Source organism: Carassius carassius, chromosome 8 (assembly GCF_963082965.1).
Source record: "Carassius carassius chromosome 8, fCarCar2.1, whole genome shotgun sequence".
Lineage (NCBI taxonomy): Eukaryota > Metazoa > Chordata > Actinopteri > Cypriniformes > Cyprinidae > Carassius > Carassius carassius.
In genome coordinates this window covers 21210560-21226998 of record NC_081762.1, presented here as the reverse complement: position 1 = coordinate 21226998, position 16439 = coordinate 21210560, and the positions used below count along the sequence as shown (strand labels likewise).

The following is a 16439-nucleotide window of genomic DNA, read 5'->3' as shown; positions in this document are numbered from 1 at the left end:
GAGCAAAGAGTATTTGATTAGAGCGACTGTCAACAATTATTCGTTTATAATTGGATGCTCTCAACTGTCAGTCAAAAAACAGCTCGTTGCCGCATACCTTACGAACTAGAGCTTGTTGCACCTTGCTGCGGGCATCACTGCGTGCCAACAGACAACAGAGCAAATGTACATGTTTATCTTCACTCGAACAGGTACTTTAATAATTTGCATTCCAGGTGTACACGTGGAAATATCTATCTTTCTATCTATCTATCTATCTATCTATCTATCTATCTATCTATCTATCTATCTATCTATCTATCTATCTATCTATCTATCTATCTATCTACATAAACATTTGATCAAGTTTGTGCTGGATATGGAATGGAGTTTTAGGCTACATCTGGAGACTATTGTTACAATATTTTCTAAGTTGCTTTCTCAGTCGCTTTTGTGCATTTCTCGAATCATCCCTAATATTTGCAAAGAAGTATATGCATTTCTCAAAACAATTCGTACAAGCAGCACCACATAATGGATTACCTGCAAAAAGCCTGTAACTTACTCAAAATCTTTATTTTTGTCAATGAAAATATCAGTGCAATCAGAATGTAAAGTCCTTGTGTCATTGTTCACAAACAAGATAGTCAAAAGTCTTAGTCTTAGTCATGTTGTCAATATAACAATGCACTATGTTAGTATTAGCTGATGTAAACAAGCAACAGTTTGGATGACAGTTACAGTAAAATGCAGAAAGCTGCACTACTTCTGAATATTTTCATTTCAAAAGTACAAATTTACACACTATTATATGTGGGGTATTGATTGAAAGAGACTGGATAGGATTCACAGTACACTCTCATTGTAATATAGAAAAGAAAAATAAATATGAAATTAGATACAAAATTAGAAAGGCAAACACAGGAAACCCACCTCAGCCATTGTAAGCCATGATTGGCAACATGGTCCACAATAGTGGCCCTCATTTCATCTGATATGCTCCTCCTTGGCTTCTTCTGCCTTTTCCTCTGATTTGCCTCTGTAGAGTCTGTACCCTTCCACCGTGTTACTCCTATTCTTCCTCTCAACTGTTGATCCTGATCATTTCCTGGATGTTCATCCGTTGTCAGAATGTGTAACTCTTGTGTTGTGCTCTGTCTATATGCTTTCCAATTGAAGGTCACAAGATGCATCTTGAACTGGTTTATAATTGATCTACATTCTCTTCATTATAGTGAAAGTCAAGATTCACCTCATTTCATGGTAAATTTACAAGTCATATATCGTCTACAAGTACAAGTCAAGTCTAATAGAAATGTGTAAAAAAAATATGCTTGACAGTTTATGACAAATAGATCAAGCATTTGGCATTTACAGTTTTTCTCAGTCGCTTTGGTACATTTCTCGAATCATCCTTGAGATTTGCAAAACAGTAAGTGTATTTCTCAAAACAACTCGTACAAATAGCAAAACACCATGGATTACCTGCAAAAGCCAGTCTCTTGCTCAAAATCTTTAGTTCGTCTCTCAGAAATAAATATCTGTGTCAATGAACATGTCAGTGCCATCAGAATGACAAGAGCTTGTGTCATAGTTTACGGATAAGACAGTCAAATTACTTAGTCATGTTGTCAATATAACAGTGTATTCTGCAGAGATGTTCTGATGTAAACTGTGGCAACAGTTTGGATGACAGTTACTGTATTGAACAGTATGCCATATGCTTATGTATCCATATATACAAAAGTACACATTTACACATTACTGTAAGTGGGATATTGATTGATAAAGACTGGATAGATTTCCCAGATACACTTTTACTAGTGGTCTGGCCCAAAAAATTATAATAATAAAAAACTCTTTACAATGTCATTGTGATATAAAAAAGGAAAAAGAAATATGGGCACAAAGATGAAAATAAGTAAATTTTCAGAATGTGTAACTCTTGTGTTATACATTTTGTATATTATATTTGTATATAATACATTTTGAGCAACATGACATTAGCAACTGATAATGTAGGAAACCACAGATAAATGTGCATTATCAATTGCATGAATGTTCAAAAGAAATTGCAACTTGTTCAAAAGAATGAGAAACTGCTTTTATAATATGCACAAGTGACTAGATGATGTGGAGGTTGAACAAGTTTTAAGATCTTCATTTCTGATCTGAGAAATGCACCAAAGCTTAACATTTTCTAGACTGTAAGTGCAATCACAATTAAATTACATGTCTGCAAAATAGCCTATTGTAACTCGACCAAATCTTTTCTTTAGATACAGATTTTAAAAGTAGGTGAAGTTTTACTGGAAAAGTCAAGTAGTACACAGAAAAAGACTTATGCACATGTGTATGTTTACAATTCGTTTATTTTTGTAGCAATGTGTTACATGTAAATGGAAAAATTGCACGTCCAAGTTATAAAGTCAACATTTACCAATTTAGCACAAAGTAACTTGTCAGTTTTGACCAAAATGTGTATAAGTACAAAATTGTTGACAGTTGTACTTACTCATTTGCAGAAATGTGCCAAAACCCATGCATTAAGAAATTCAAATCTGGTTTGAACAAGAAACTAATTGTTTAGAGATCTGAATCTCAATTAAGAATTGATCCAAAGCAATCGAGAAAACACTGTAATACAATACCAGGTGACCTTGTGTTCTTTTACATCCAATACCCAACGCTCAATTCTAATGACAATATTGACAACTCAACAATTACTTGATTAGCAAATAGTTTTCTTCTGAGACACAACATTCTATTGTTGTTTTTTTCCCTTACTTTTTTAAAATGGTCTCGTCCTGTCCTTCTTTTTCATCACTTTGCCTTTGGATCTCCTTGGCCATTTAGCATCACATCAGAAAGGGTATAATTATTTGCTGTATTCACCTTCACGCATATTCTGGGTCACTCTAAAAGAACATCAGCAGACATGTCATGCACGTCCCTCCTGGTGTCCTCCCACTCCAGACTCTCCTCCATAGATGAGGAAATATGGCGTCCAGCACTGTACTGGCAGGTGTCAGTATGAAATGTCGTTCTGATAGGAAAACAGCAGGTATCTGGTTTACAGTCTCTTGCAGTTTCCCAGAGATGGGCAGCATTTGGTTAACAGTTGGTTCTCACTGTGGGCTTCTGTCACAGTCAATTTGAAGTGCGTTGATTTGCCCTGCCAGTCACCCTACTGCTGCACACATGCTATTCCTAAATTTGATCAGAATTAGGAGACCACATATGATACTGTGAACTCTTACTGTGATGTTCAGTTCTTCCTTTATGGATTTTTCGAGAATACTTTTTTTCAAATGGGTAGGCCACACAGACTAGTGTAACGTTATCCAGCTAGATATCTATTTATATATTGTTTTAGGCTAGTGTTGAAAGTAATGTAGTCTTTCTAAAACCATGCTATCAGTAATTTGATGCCAGTGCAGTTTGTAAACAGATTTGGCTTGCTGTTCAAGAGGGCTCGAGCTTGAGACTTGACTAGAGAACTAAAGTCCTGCCAAATTATTTAATAAATGAAATTATTAACGAGCGGACAGAAATAACGCATGAGATGAAATTGTGGAGGGATGCCAGAAGAACTGTCTTGGTATTGAGGTACGCATCTGTTTATTTGCTCTTCCAGCATTAAGTTTAATATAATCAAAGTTAATGGCAATAAAATCGAAATGCTCTTGAGGGTCTCAAACTTGACCTTTAGCCTCCACGGCCTGGTCAACTGCAATCTCCATCCTTGCATCAAACAGATACAAAAGGTCCTTAATAGGGGGAAAAGGTTTTTTTAGATTATTAAGAATTTTTTATTTATTTTTTTAAATGGTTCTTTTAAAAATACTTACTGAAAGGTGCTTTAAGGAAATGATAATGGTTCTTCTATGGCATTACTGCAAAACCCTCTTTTTGGAAACCCTCTTATTGTAGTTCTGATGAGCCCATCCCAGTGTCCCAAGGTGCTTCTATTCATGGAAATGCCATAAACACCGTAATATAAACAACTGATAATACATCATTCCCAAACCTATAGCACATTGCCACCTCAGCTTTGTTTTTACACACACAGTCCCATTTAATCTTCATCCATTTTTTGGCATGATGGAGAACAACAGTTTAACAGTTTAAACGACCTTTCCGCTTGTTTCAAAGGGCACCCTCCCCACCCCCTCTACCTCCATTTCTCTGCCGACAGCCCACCATTGTAGGGAAAACAAATTAATTAGAGTTTGCAGAGCTGGAATCTTTTTTGTAGCCAGCTAATCAACAGTGGTAATAATTAAGCAAAGAAGGGAGGGCATGTGCATTTACAGAGAGGTGACGCACGCTGGATCAATGGGAAAGGTATCATGTAGCCACAGAGCATCCAATCAGGCTAGTGTGGTGCTGTCGCAGAATTATCTGACCTCAATTCCCCTTCCCCACACATCCTGACCTTTAAAGGAGAGAGACGCTGTATTTCCTTTTTATATCAGAGGCCTTTTAATCAAATTAGGGCAAATGTCTGCCTCTGACCCTCTTTGCTGAAGTCACGATTTGCCATTTTGTTTATCCTGTGACATAAAGTTTAGCTCAGAAGATGAGTCTACATGATGATGGTTAAAAATTATATACATTTGTAATACTTTGTGTTTTTTTACCTTGGTCTTAAATTACACAAAACTAGTTAACGATGCTCAGTGTTTCTAATTTTCTAATTTTCTAATCTAAATGATGAAAAATCTTTATTTTTATCAATGTATTTTATCATTGTCACGTTCAACGTTACGTCAGAAAGAGACTGAAGAATGGGGTCTGGCCCGAGAGCCCAATCACCTTCGAGTGGTAACAAAACGAGCCAATGGTACACAGTGTACCTTGGTCTGCGGGATTTGCATCGCGAACTCTGGCCTGCTGTGTGGGTATATAAGGAGCAGCGCAAGCAACTCACATTCAAACTTTCGCCTCGTAGCCGAGCACTTCTTCTGCTGGCTGCGAGTCAGCTGGTGTTGGTGTGACGGCATGATTCAGTGGTTCGTCAAGAGCTTCCTGCCTTCAGCTCCTGCGTTCCCCTGAGCGCTTCAGCACCTCTGAAAGAGCTTTCTAAAAGACTTTTGGGGTTGTGTTTGTGTCTTTTTAAAGATGTCATTACACCCCTGTGTTTCTTGGTGCGGTCGATATATGGCTCCTCGTGATGGCCACGATGGCCAGCTGAGACTGCGTTCGTGGATGACTCATGTTCTCATTGCGAGAACATGACCATCCCGGCGTTAACGAGACTTGATTACCTTAAAAGGCATAGAGTCCCCTCTGCCACACCCCGATCTAGCTCCTCTTTTTGTAAGAGGGCTACTTTGGCTGATGGCCAGGGTGATCTGAGGATTATTGTGTGGGCTTCCCCGATGAGCCAGCCTCCACAGGCCACACCCCCTCCACAAACGCCGCAGCTGGTTGAGTTTCCGGATGAGTTTTCTGGACCCTCTCATCAGGATCCTGGCAACAAAGTCGGGGCTCAGGAGAAAGACCAAATGTCGATCGCTGCATCACAAAGCAGGCTTGAGTCCTATGGAAATGAGGATTCGGCCACGTTGCCTCCCTCGGGAGCGCCAGCGTTGCCCGAGTCTGATGGCCATGCTTTCCCAGGCAGATGAGAGCATGTGGAATCCTCCACCCTGTCCCGAGTGCTCTAGGTTGGATGATAGGTTCCTGGGGGCTGCACGCGCTGATCATCAGTGCCCCACCTCCAGTTCCTTTCTTCCCGGAGGTGCTCCAGGAAGTGACCAGTTCATGGAAGGCACCTTTAACTGCCTGAAACCGTTCTGCTTCTTCCTCTGCCTTCATTGCCCTCGATGGCGGAGCAGCCAAAGGGTAATGCTGGGGTACCCCCAGTGGAGCATTCTGTTGCAATGCAGTTAATTAAGTCCTCAGGACGCCTCCACATGGCATGGTGGTCCCAAGCTTCCCTCCAAAGCCTGTAAGTTCTCATCCATGCTTGTGGCCAAGGCTTACAGAGCTGCGGGTCAGGCCGCTTCTGCCCTGCACGCCATTGCCACACATCAGGTCTACCAGGGCAAGGTGCTCAAGAAGCTGCACGGGGGCAGTGCTGACCCAGAGGTTTTGCAGGAGGTGGAAGGAAGGTCGCTGCATGCTCCTTGGGTCAGGTGATGTCCACTTTGGTGGTCCAGGAGCGCCACCTATGGCTAAATTTGGCAGACATGAGGGAGTCTAAATGGACTCAGCTCCTCAACTCCCCGGTCTCCCAGGCTGGCATCTCCAGCAACACGGTGGAGTATTTTGCCCAGCAGTTCTCTGCCACCCAGAAGCAGTCTGCGGCCATCAAGCATATTCTGCCCCGGTGGCCCACTGCTGCCTCCACACTGCCGCTGGCTCAGTCTGCTCGTTGCCAAGGGCCCCCCCCGGTCTCCTCGACTCCTGCTCAGCCACAACAGCAGCCTCCACCTCGGCTGCAGTGAGGAGATGGGCGGCGCAGCCCGTCTCTGCCCCCAAACCTGCAAAGCGGCATTCCTGTTGGGGATGTCAGCTCTTCGAGAGATGGTAAAATGACCACTCCTTCCCCTGGAGGAGGGCCGGGTGTGGATCCTTTGTTCTCATTTTCATTTTATTCCGCCACTGGCCCCACAGCCACTGATACCCAAACCTTCATTAAGAGCTGTTTCCTCTACCTCCAGGTCCCAAGAGGCCGCAGACAACAGTTAGCGACGTGCTTCCTCAGCGCTCTTGTTCCACTCTCCCCTTGCCAGTTTCCATGCAGAGCCGGCTTGAGAACGGATTGCCTTCTCACGCCCTCTTTGCCAGCTCTCGGGACGCTATGCCTCCCATCCCGGGGGCCATCTGTTCCACCCTGCTGCCCCACTGTGGGTACGTCTGTAGTTCCCTTGACCCTGCTGGATCGGTTTCTGGGAGCCTGGCTAGAGCTCCCCAGCCTCTGGCTGCTCTCATGGAACGAGGTGTCCATAACCTCAACTACCTCTAGCTCACTCTTGTGCGTGGTTATGCGAGCACAGGGATCTGGTGCTAAGACACCTTGCCCGTCTGGGTCTTCTGGTAAACTGGGAAAAGAGCAAACTCTCCCCAGAGCAGAGGATCTCTTTTGTCGGTATGGAAATAGACTCGGTCGCCATGTTTGCGGAGCTTATGAACGAGCGTGCGCATTCACTGCTGAATTGCCTAAGTCAATTCAAGGGCAAGAGAGCGGTTCCACTGAAACTATTTCAGAGGCTCCTGGGCCATATGTCATCCACAGAATATGGCATGGCAACAGGGCATGCTGAGTGACCGTCCCTCCAGCCTGCCCCTGAACCTTCACCTCGTGGTTGGACCTCTCGTTTCTACGGGCTGGCGTTCCCCTAGAACCAGTGTCCAGACATGTTCTCTGGGGTGCCATGTGCAATGGGTATGCTGCGTCAGGCTCCTGGACAGGACCACGACTTCAGTGGCATATCATTTGCCTCGAGGTGCTAGCAGTACGGCTTGTTCTTCACTGCTTCATGGCTCTGCTAATGGACAAGGATGTTCTGGTCTGTACGTACAACACTGCGACCATAGTGTACATCCACCATCAGGACGGTCAACGCTCCCGTCACATGTCGCAACTCACCATCTCCTCTTGTGGAGTCAGAAGCATCTGAGGTCGCTTCGTGCCATTCACATCCTGGACAGGCTCAATCGTGCAACCAACAAGCTTTCACGTCAGCAGTCATGCCCCGGGGAATGGAGACTCCACACCCAGTCAGTTCAGCTGATTTGGGAACGCTTCGGAGATACTTCGGACCTTTGGCATGGATGCTCTGGCGCACAGCTGGCTGCTGGGGCTGCGCAAGTATGTGTTTCCCCCAGTTAGCCTTTTTGCACAGACGTTGTGCAAGATCAGGGAGGACGAGGAGCAGGTCCTCATTGTTGCACCTTATTGGCCCGGCCGGACCTGGTTCCCTGAACTTGTACTCTTTGTGACAGCCCCTCCCTGGCCAATTCCTCTGAGGAAGGACCTTCTTTCTCAGAGACGGGGCACCCTCTGGCACCCGCGTCCTGATCTTTGGAACCTAGATGTGTGGGTTCTGGACAGGTCACGGAAGGTTTTGGTATCTTGCCACCTCAGTTGGTAGTTACCATCACTTCGGCTAGAGCCTTATCTACCCGACACGCCTATGCTTTGAAGTGGAACCTCTTCATCACTTGGTGTTCTTCACGTCGTGAAGACCCCTGGAGATGCCCGATCGGGTCAGTGCTTTCCTTTCTTCAGGAGGAGTTGGAACGAAGGCTGTCTCCTTCCACCCTGAAGGTCTATGTGGCCGCCATTTCAGCTCACCATAACCCTGTTGATGGTAAGTCTCTTGGGAAGCATGATCTGGTCATCAGGTTCCTGAGAGGGGCCAGGAGGCTCAATCTGCCTCACCCTCATCACGTTCCCTCTTGGGACCTCACAGTGGTTCTTTTCGCACTGCAGAGGGCTCCCTTTGAACCCTTGCTCTCAGTAAAGCCAAAGTTTTTATCATTGAAAACTGCGCTACTGATGGCTTTGGCTTCAGTTAAGAGGATCAGGGACCTGCAGGCATTTTCAGTTGACGAAGCGTTCATGTCTCTGTTCCCTCCTTCAGGGAACGAGGGTTACATATGTAACCTAGATGTTCCCTTTCAGTCTGTCACGTTCAATGTTACGTCTCTTTGCCTCATCGCTGTTCCGCTGAATGGCCAGGTCACTTGGCTCAGCTCCTCAGCGAAAGACTTGAATGCGAGTTGCTTGCGTTGCTCCTTGTATACCCACACAGTGGCGGGGAGCTCGCGATCGCAGACCAAGGTACACTGTTACCATTGGCTCATTTTTTTTTCCACTCTAAGGTGATTGGGCTCTCAGGCAAGACCCCATTCGTCAGTCTCTTTTTTTCCTTCAGGGAACAAGGGTTACATACGTAACCTAGATATTTTTGAGCAACAATACTTTTCCCCCTCTTTTGGGAATTCATAGAAAAAATGTTGTGGACCTTGCTTTTGTTATGAGTGTGAAATCGATCATAAACATTGCATTTGTTGTAGTTTTCTGCCATTAGTTCACCAGTTTACCAAACTACATAGCTTCCACTTCTGAGAACCTTGGGAACATAAAAATTTGCCCAGTAATAGATATTTACAAATTTCTTCTATTTTTACAATTAGATTGTATTTGCCACAATCAAATTATCATTGAAGGTTAATATTTAACAACACTAATAATATTGAATAATTTGAAATAAACAAATAAAAACTAGTTGAATTTAAAGCAACTGATTTTATTTTTAGTGATTTTATTCTTCATTTAATTTATTTAGGTAAAATAATAATCAGCCATAATATGAGAATAATTATCGACTTATCGGTGTCTTCCAGAATAAAAAAAATAGTGCATTCCTATATAATAGTCACCACTGATTAGGATTAAATTGTTCAAGTGCATAACTGTTTAAAATATAATGCTACACTAAAGATTGAACTTATATTTAGAAATAATACACTGTACAGAATCACTGAATGTATTCCTGAGTTGTAGACCACAACAGCACATCTCAGGTTTAATTTCCTGATGCTCCATGCAAACACATCCTTCTCGGCTCTGGCTAGAGAGATTAATGAAGTTCACTGTGTGAGGTGGATGGCTACAACCTGTAAGCTGTCATATACAGTACAGACCAAAAGTCTGGACACACCTTCTCATTCAAAGAGTTTTCTTTATTTTCATGACTATGAAAATTGTAGATTCACACTGAAGGCATCAAAACTATGAATTAACACATGTGGAATTATATATGGAATTATATACATAACAAAAAAGTGTGAAACAACTGAAAATATGTCATATTCTAGGTTCTTCAAAGTAGCAACCTTTTGCTTTGATTACTGCTTTGCACACTCTTGGCATTCTCTTGATGAGCTTCAAGAGGTAGTCACCTGAAATGGTCTTCCAACAGTCTTGAAGGAGTTCCCCGAGAGATGCTTAGCACTTGTTGGCCCTTTTGCCTTCTGTCTGCGGTCCAGCTCACCCCTAAACCATCTCGATTGGATTCAGGTCCGGTGACTGTGGAGGCCAGGTCATCTGGTGCAGCACCCCATCACTCTCCTTCTTGGTCAAATAGCCCTTGATGCCTTCAGTGTGACTCTACAATTTTCATAGTCATGAAAATAAAGAAAACTCTTTGAATGAGAAGGTGTGTCCAAACTTTTGGTCTGTACTGTATGCCAAAACCCATGACCTGATTCACACTGACGAGCAAACTTTGAGAGTCCATGCTGACATTCAGACTTAACACAGAGTTAACCAGTATTGAGCATCTCTCATGGTATCTAAGAGAAGACCTGACGTCTGAGTCACTGGGGTTAATGGCCTGAGGTTTTTCTGAGGCTTTTCCATAGTTAACAAGAAAAATCTCAATGACTCACAAAGTATCAGTCTATTTCTGCCGACAGAAAACAACAGAGAAACCTGAGATAAAAGGTCTTTAGTCCAAACAGTTTGCTCCTCTGTTAACATTTGTGTCAGTGTGATCCAAGGACACAAAGGCAGTTCTTCTCAGCTTGTCATGTAGACAGAGAGTCTCCGGCAGTGACATTGATGTTAGATGTTTTGGAGGCCTTTGGTTAATCCGTTTCACATCTGCCATCAGCAATATACATCCTGACACAAACCATATCTCAGATGTTTGACTCTGTCTCTGAACACACACATCCATTAAGGCGGAGTTTAGCTCATTCACATTACGTTTTGTTAGTTGGTCTGGATAAGAGCATCTGCTAAAAGCTTTAAATGTAAATGTTTACCAGTTTTGATAAACTGAGAGTTTATTTGTGAACAGAAATGTCAGTCAGACACTGCACATTTAATAATGTGGAATATCAAAAATATTGGAGATGTAGAAATACATGAAAAGCAAATCAGCTAAAATGTTATATTTCATTATTATACAATGATCAGCTACTTTCTGTATTTATTGTTTAGAGTTAAGGTAAGGTTGGGTTTTATTTACGCAATCAGGTCTATAAATGAGTGGTCTTGTGCTTTTAAAGAAAAAAAAGAGTGACTCTTTCTCTGCTGGCTTGTAATAGACAAAAAAGAAATACACTAATTAAATTAAATTAATAGTAATGTAAAATTTAAACTGAGAAACTGACATTTTAAACACAATATTGTTATTCTGGCAACACACAGTAACTGTTTAGTTTTTTAATGAATCAGTGTTTTTAAATCAGTTGAGTGAATCATTCAATGACTCACTTACAAATACTCTCATTTGTTTCTTATCTGGATTAATGTGTGTTTTTCAGTGGGTGAAATGAATGTTTCAATGATTCACTCATGAAGACCATCACTTGTCACCACCTAGTGGAGTGTTTAAAATACATAAAAAGTACAAATCTAAAATATAATAATAAAAGAAATAAATCCTGATCACTTGTGCACAGACTGACCAGTTTTTTTTATTTAAAGTTATTTTTGTGCATATAAAATATACTTATTAAAATATTAGTTTATATTATTATTATTATTAAAGTACTTTATGATATGAACAGTTGAGCTTTAATGCCTGTTTTGTGATTTCATGTAAACACACAGGCTGAGTTTAGCTGAATGATGGTGCAGGAACCTGCTTTTTCATCTCTCATCCTTGTCAGTCTTCCTTCCGCTTTACCTCGACCCCTCTTTTCATCAGCACATCTTCATACACCTGACACACACTCACTCACACATTCTGCCTCCCTGGATGCGGCAGCCCTGACCTAGTTTCTATAGCAACCGCACCAGTCCTCCAGGGCTAAGAAAAGGCCTGTGACAACCACCTTGCATGTTCCTCTTCTTATTTCATCTGCAGAGAGGCTGGTGAGAACAAAGAGGGAGGGATGGAAAGAGAGAAAGAACAAAACATAGAGTCATCTATCTATGAAATGTCTACTTTTCCATCCTTGATTTCCTCATATACGTTACTATAAATATCCTCTTGCTCTCTCATTCCCACGCCTGCCTCTCTTCTTTTCTCATGCCGGCTCTATTAAGCATGTAATCTCTCTTGACTGCACATTCACTGCTACTAAAGTGAAATATTTTTTATTCCTGTTCCATTTGTACAAAAACACTATGAAGCACTTTTAGAACCACTTACAACCTAAGATTACAAGAAGTACATTACAATGAATATGATTTAATAAAAAGTTATTATTAAATGATGTGCATTTAAATGTTCTTATAAGTCATCTTATAAGTCGTGTGTGTGTGTGTGTGTGTGTGTGTGTGTGTGTAATATATACATTTAAATATACACAGTACAGAACTTTTATTGTGGATGTGATTAATTGTGATTGATTTGACAGCACATATATAAAAAATATAAAAATGATTTTGTTACTGACATAAAGCTGAAATTAAATAAAATATAAATATTATATAAAAAGGGTAAATATAATTCAGTTAGTTGTCAACATTTCTAATTTTCTGTTAATTTGATGCACTAAGAAAATAAAGTTTAATTCATTGTAATATTGCTGACTCTATCATTTTTGTGAAATTTACTAGCAACGTCTCAGGGAAAAATGTTTCTAGATTTTTTTTTCTTTGTGTATGTGTGTGTTATACTTAAAATAAGACTGCAGTATAACCTTAGTGCCCAAAAACATAGTATCATTATGGTGCCTTATTCAAAACACAATGTTACATTCTTAGTGATAACAGAAGGAAAATAAATGACATGAGGGGCTCTGACATCCCTCTAGAGGTGCTACAAGTGTTTTCCTTGCTGCTCCAATAACAGGTGGTGTTTGTTTTTGTATTTTTCTGTGCATGTATTTAGGTTTGCACAGGCCAGGCCTGACCACAGGCTGACCAAGGATGTGTGTCCATGTTGTGAGGAGGAAGGGAAGGTGCCTCAGATTAGCACTTCAAAGGCACAAGAGCCCAGTGTGGAGATTAAAGCCCAGCGTGTATCAAAGCCCCTCAGGTGGCCAACAACACACAGGTGTCCCACACAACAGTGTTTGTGTGTGCGGGTGTTAGGGGTGCAATAAGGAGTACAGTATTGATAATAATGTGGACAAATGACTACAAAATGTAAGATAATGAAGAGAAATTATAAAAATAAGGACATTTATTTAGTCAGCGCATGTGTTGCTGTTTTTGTTTTTCCCCTGCATATAGCCCTATTTCACACAAACATGTCTGGGTTATATTTTAGTTTATTACTCCAAAATCAAAGTTGCAACAACAACAGAAACAATAATAATAATAAAAGTACATTATATTTAACCCCCAAATCTACAAAATAAACCATAAGAAACTGTATTTTGCATACCAATTTTAGGACTTTTTTAAATTTGAAATATTTTTAGTACAGTTTTAGTAACTAGCTTTTGAACTTTCTGTTTATCAAATTATATATTAAGTTTAAAAGGTTTGATTTAGGTTTGGAAATAAAATAAAATATTAGCAGCACAACTTGTTGTTAACATTGATAACAGTAGGAAATGTTTCTTAAACACCAAATATACCAAATGTAAACAGAATATTAAAATGATTTCTGAAGGATCATATGACACTGAAGACTGGAGTAATGATGCTGAAAATTCAGCTTTGCATCACAGGATTAAATGACATTGCCAAAACAGTTATTTAAATTGTAATAATATTTCACAATACTACTGTTTTTGTTGTATTTTTGGTCAAATAAATGCAGCCTTGGCAAATAAAAGAGTCTTTTTTTAAAAGCGTAAAAAAAATCACACTGTCCCCAAACTTTTGAACAGTATAATATGAAAGGTGTAAATAATCAACATTAATTATTTCATAAAAAAAAAAAAAAAAAAAAAAATCATACCTTGTTACTTGCTGAGACAATGAAACACCTAACAATAATTTTCATTATTATGTATATATCTAGTGTAATACAGTATCTCCCTTGACTTTGCTAACTTGTTTTTGAACAGACATTAATCCAAAGGGACCTATACAGAAGACTAATTACAGATACTGCGGTTAAGTGCACTGCAGATCTGAATGATGGCAGAACACAATAACTCTCATCTGTCTCATGAAGAGCTCACATCTTCTCACCTTTCTCTGATCCTTAACCTGTAAAAAGTGCATCTTACGTTGAGGGGAATATGTGAAGTACAAATACCTAGGGGTTTGGTTAGATTCTTCTCTTTCTTTCCAGACCCACATTAATCAGCTCCAAACTAAAATGAAATCCAGAATTGGCTTCTTATTCCATAATAAAGCCTCTCTTACTTTTCCAGCAAAACTCGCTCTCGTGAAAATGACCATCCTTTCAATTATTGACTACGGTGATATTATTTACAGAATTGCTTCAAACTCTCTCCTTAGTAAACTAGATGTTGTATATCATACTGCCATCCGTTTTGTCACCAATGCTTCATATAATACCCACCACTGCGACCTCTATAGTTTAATCGGCTGGCCTTCATTACAGACCCGACGTCAAAAACATTGGTATCATTTCATCTATAAATGCCTACTGTGTAAAACCCCACCTTATCTAAGATCACTAATCTCTAGAGCTACCCCCTTTATGAACCTTCGTTCAAGCAGGTATATCACTTTGACTGCTACTAAAGCCCGTACCTCCTTTGGTCGTCTTTCTTTCCAGTTCTCCGCTGTTAACGACTGGAATACACTTCAAAAATCTCTGAAGCTTGAATCCATTGTCCCGTTATCCACATTCAAATTATTATTAGCAAACACATTGTCAGACCATTGTACATGCTAATCCCAGCTCACACTTTAGTCATTAATATATGTGTTTGTACATTTTAATATACCATGGCAGTCTTTGTCTGTTTGATCTGATGTTTGATCTGTTTTGTCTTGTAATTGCATGTGTAACTTTTGTACCTCGACGCTTTTATCTTGGCTAGGTCGCCATTGTAAATGAGAAAGTGTTCTCAATGTGCTTACCTGGGTAAATAAAGGTTAAATAAAAAAAATAAATAAATAAAAAGATATGTGATGTGCCGAGCAGTTGTAATGATGCATCCTGATGCACAAGCCTTACTGAGGATGTGACTCAACCGTCGAACATTCATCAATTACCAAAGCATCATGCTCTCCTCTTTTAGAGGAATCACCAGCTCTTCTGACCTGAACAACACTCAATAATGCTCTTCAAATGTGTTTTTTGTTTTTCTGACTTTTTGTCTGTGGCTGAGCAACAGAGAGCATTGTGGGTCGAGTTGACAGGGTTACGCTGTAGTTATGACCCCACTTCACAAAGCTGTGATATGACCGGGACCGTCCCACATGAGAGAATTTTTATACAATATCCGGATCAATAATACTCAGTTATTGATTGATAAACCATGGGGCTGGGAGTATAGAGGGATGAAGGGAGAGCGGTAACAAATAGAAACAGGAAGAAAGGTGAGGAAGAAAAGAGAACAATTGGGAAAAAGAGAGAAGGCAAAAAGAGAAGACAGATGGGAGGAAGGAAGAGAAATGTCCTGTATTAATGATTCTCACTAGTTCTATTTATAGACTGAATGGTCAAGTGTGTGTGTGTGTGTGTGTGTTTGTGTGTGTGTTTTAGGGGGGGGGGGTGGAGTGATTGATGATGTGTAAAAGAGGAAAGAGCCCAAATCAACCAGAATCACCAGTTACACTTACTGTATGTGAACAATGCATGATTATTAACAACACACACACACACACACACACACACACACACACACTGCAGTCTACATCAGACAGACTGCACACATCACACAAAGGCTTTCAAATAGACAAAAGAAAAAACCATGCACAGGGAACTTTTATTGAAGTCTGTTATTTTTAACAAACAGTAACCTTGGTGTGAGAAAATGTATGAATAATTATGTTAATAAAATATTTGAGTGTCAACATTTGCTCTTCCATGGTCTGCTTAAGACTTCAGTGGTTTTAGCTGTTTGTCAGTGCTTGTTTGCTGTCTATATTTCATTCTTCCACTACCTGTATGTTTGTCCTTCTAAAAGGCTCTCTAACAAAACAAAATAAAATAATAGCATTTAATGGATAAATTGTTTTATTTTATTTTACAGAGTTAACTGGTAAAAACATAATCAAAAAAATCAAAAATCAAAAAAAAAAAAAAGAGAAAAAATTACTGGCCCCGGTGAAGGTTGTACCAGTGGGCCCTGTTTGAAATTGTTTAATTTGTATGTTCGTTTATTTGTATTTATTTGTGCTATTTACAAAATGTTTAAGTGTTTTTTCAAGTTTGTAGGTGTCAAGGTACAGAAACCAAATAATTAAATGTAAAATAGCACTGGATAGTCTTCAATGTAAAAATTAAATATACAATCAAACCTACATTTATTCAGACACCTTCAACATATCTCACATTATTACAGTTTTGCTATATATATAAAAAATTATATCTGGTGTCTGAATAATTTTTAGTTTGACTGTTAAAACTACAAAGTAATTCAGTCAAGAGCAGTGAGTGATTTTC

General features: G+C 40.1%; 1 long non-coding RNA gene across 2 annotated transcripts; it reads left to right on the top strand.

Moving 5' to 3' along the window:
- The first annotated feature begins 92 nt into the window (after positions 1–92).
- LOC132144753 (uncharacterized) lies at positions 93–15983 on the top strand. 2 transcript variants are annotated; one of them, XR_009434398.1, is made up of 4 exons: positions 93–191; positions 12789–12935; positions 13918–14101; positions 14953–15983. It is a non-coding gene; the product is annotated as an uncharacterized LOC132144753 (long non-coding RNA). The 2 variants fall into 2 exon arrangements; XR_009434397.1 differs by having other exon boundaries at positions 12789–12953.
- The last annotated feature ends 456 nt before the right edge of the window (positions 15984–16439 follow it).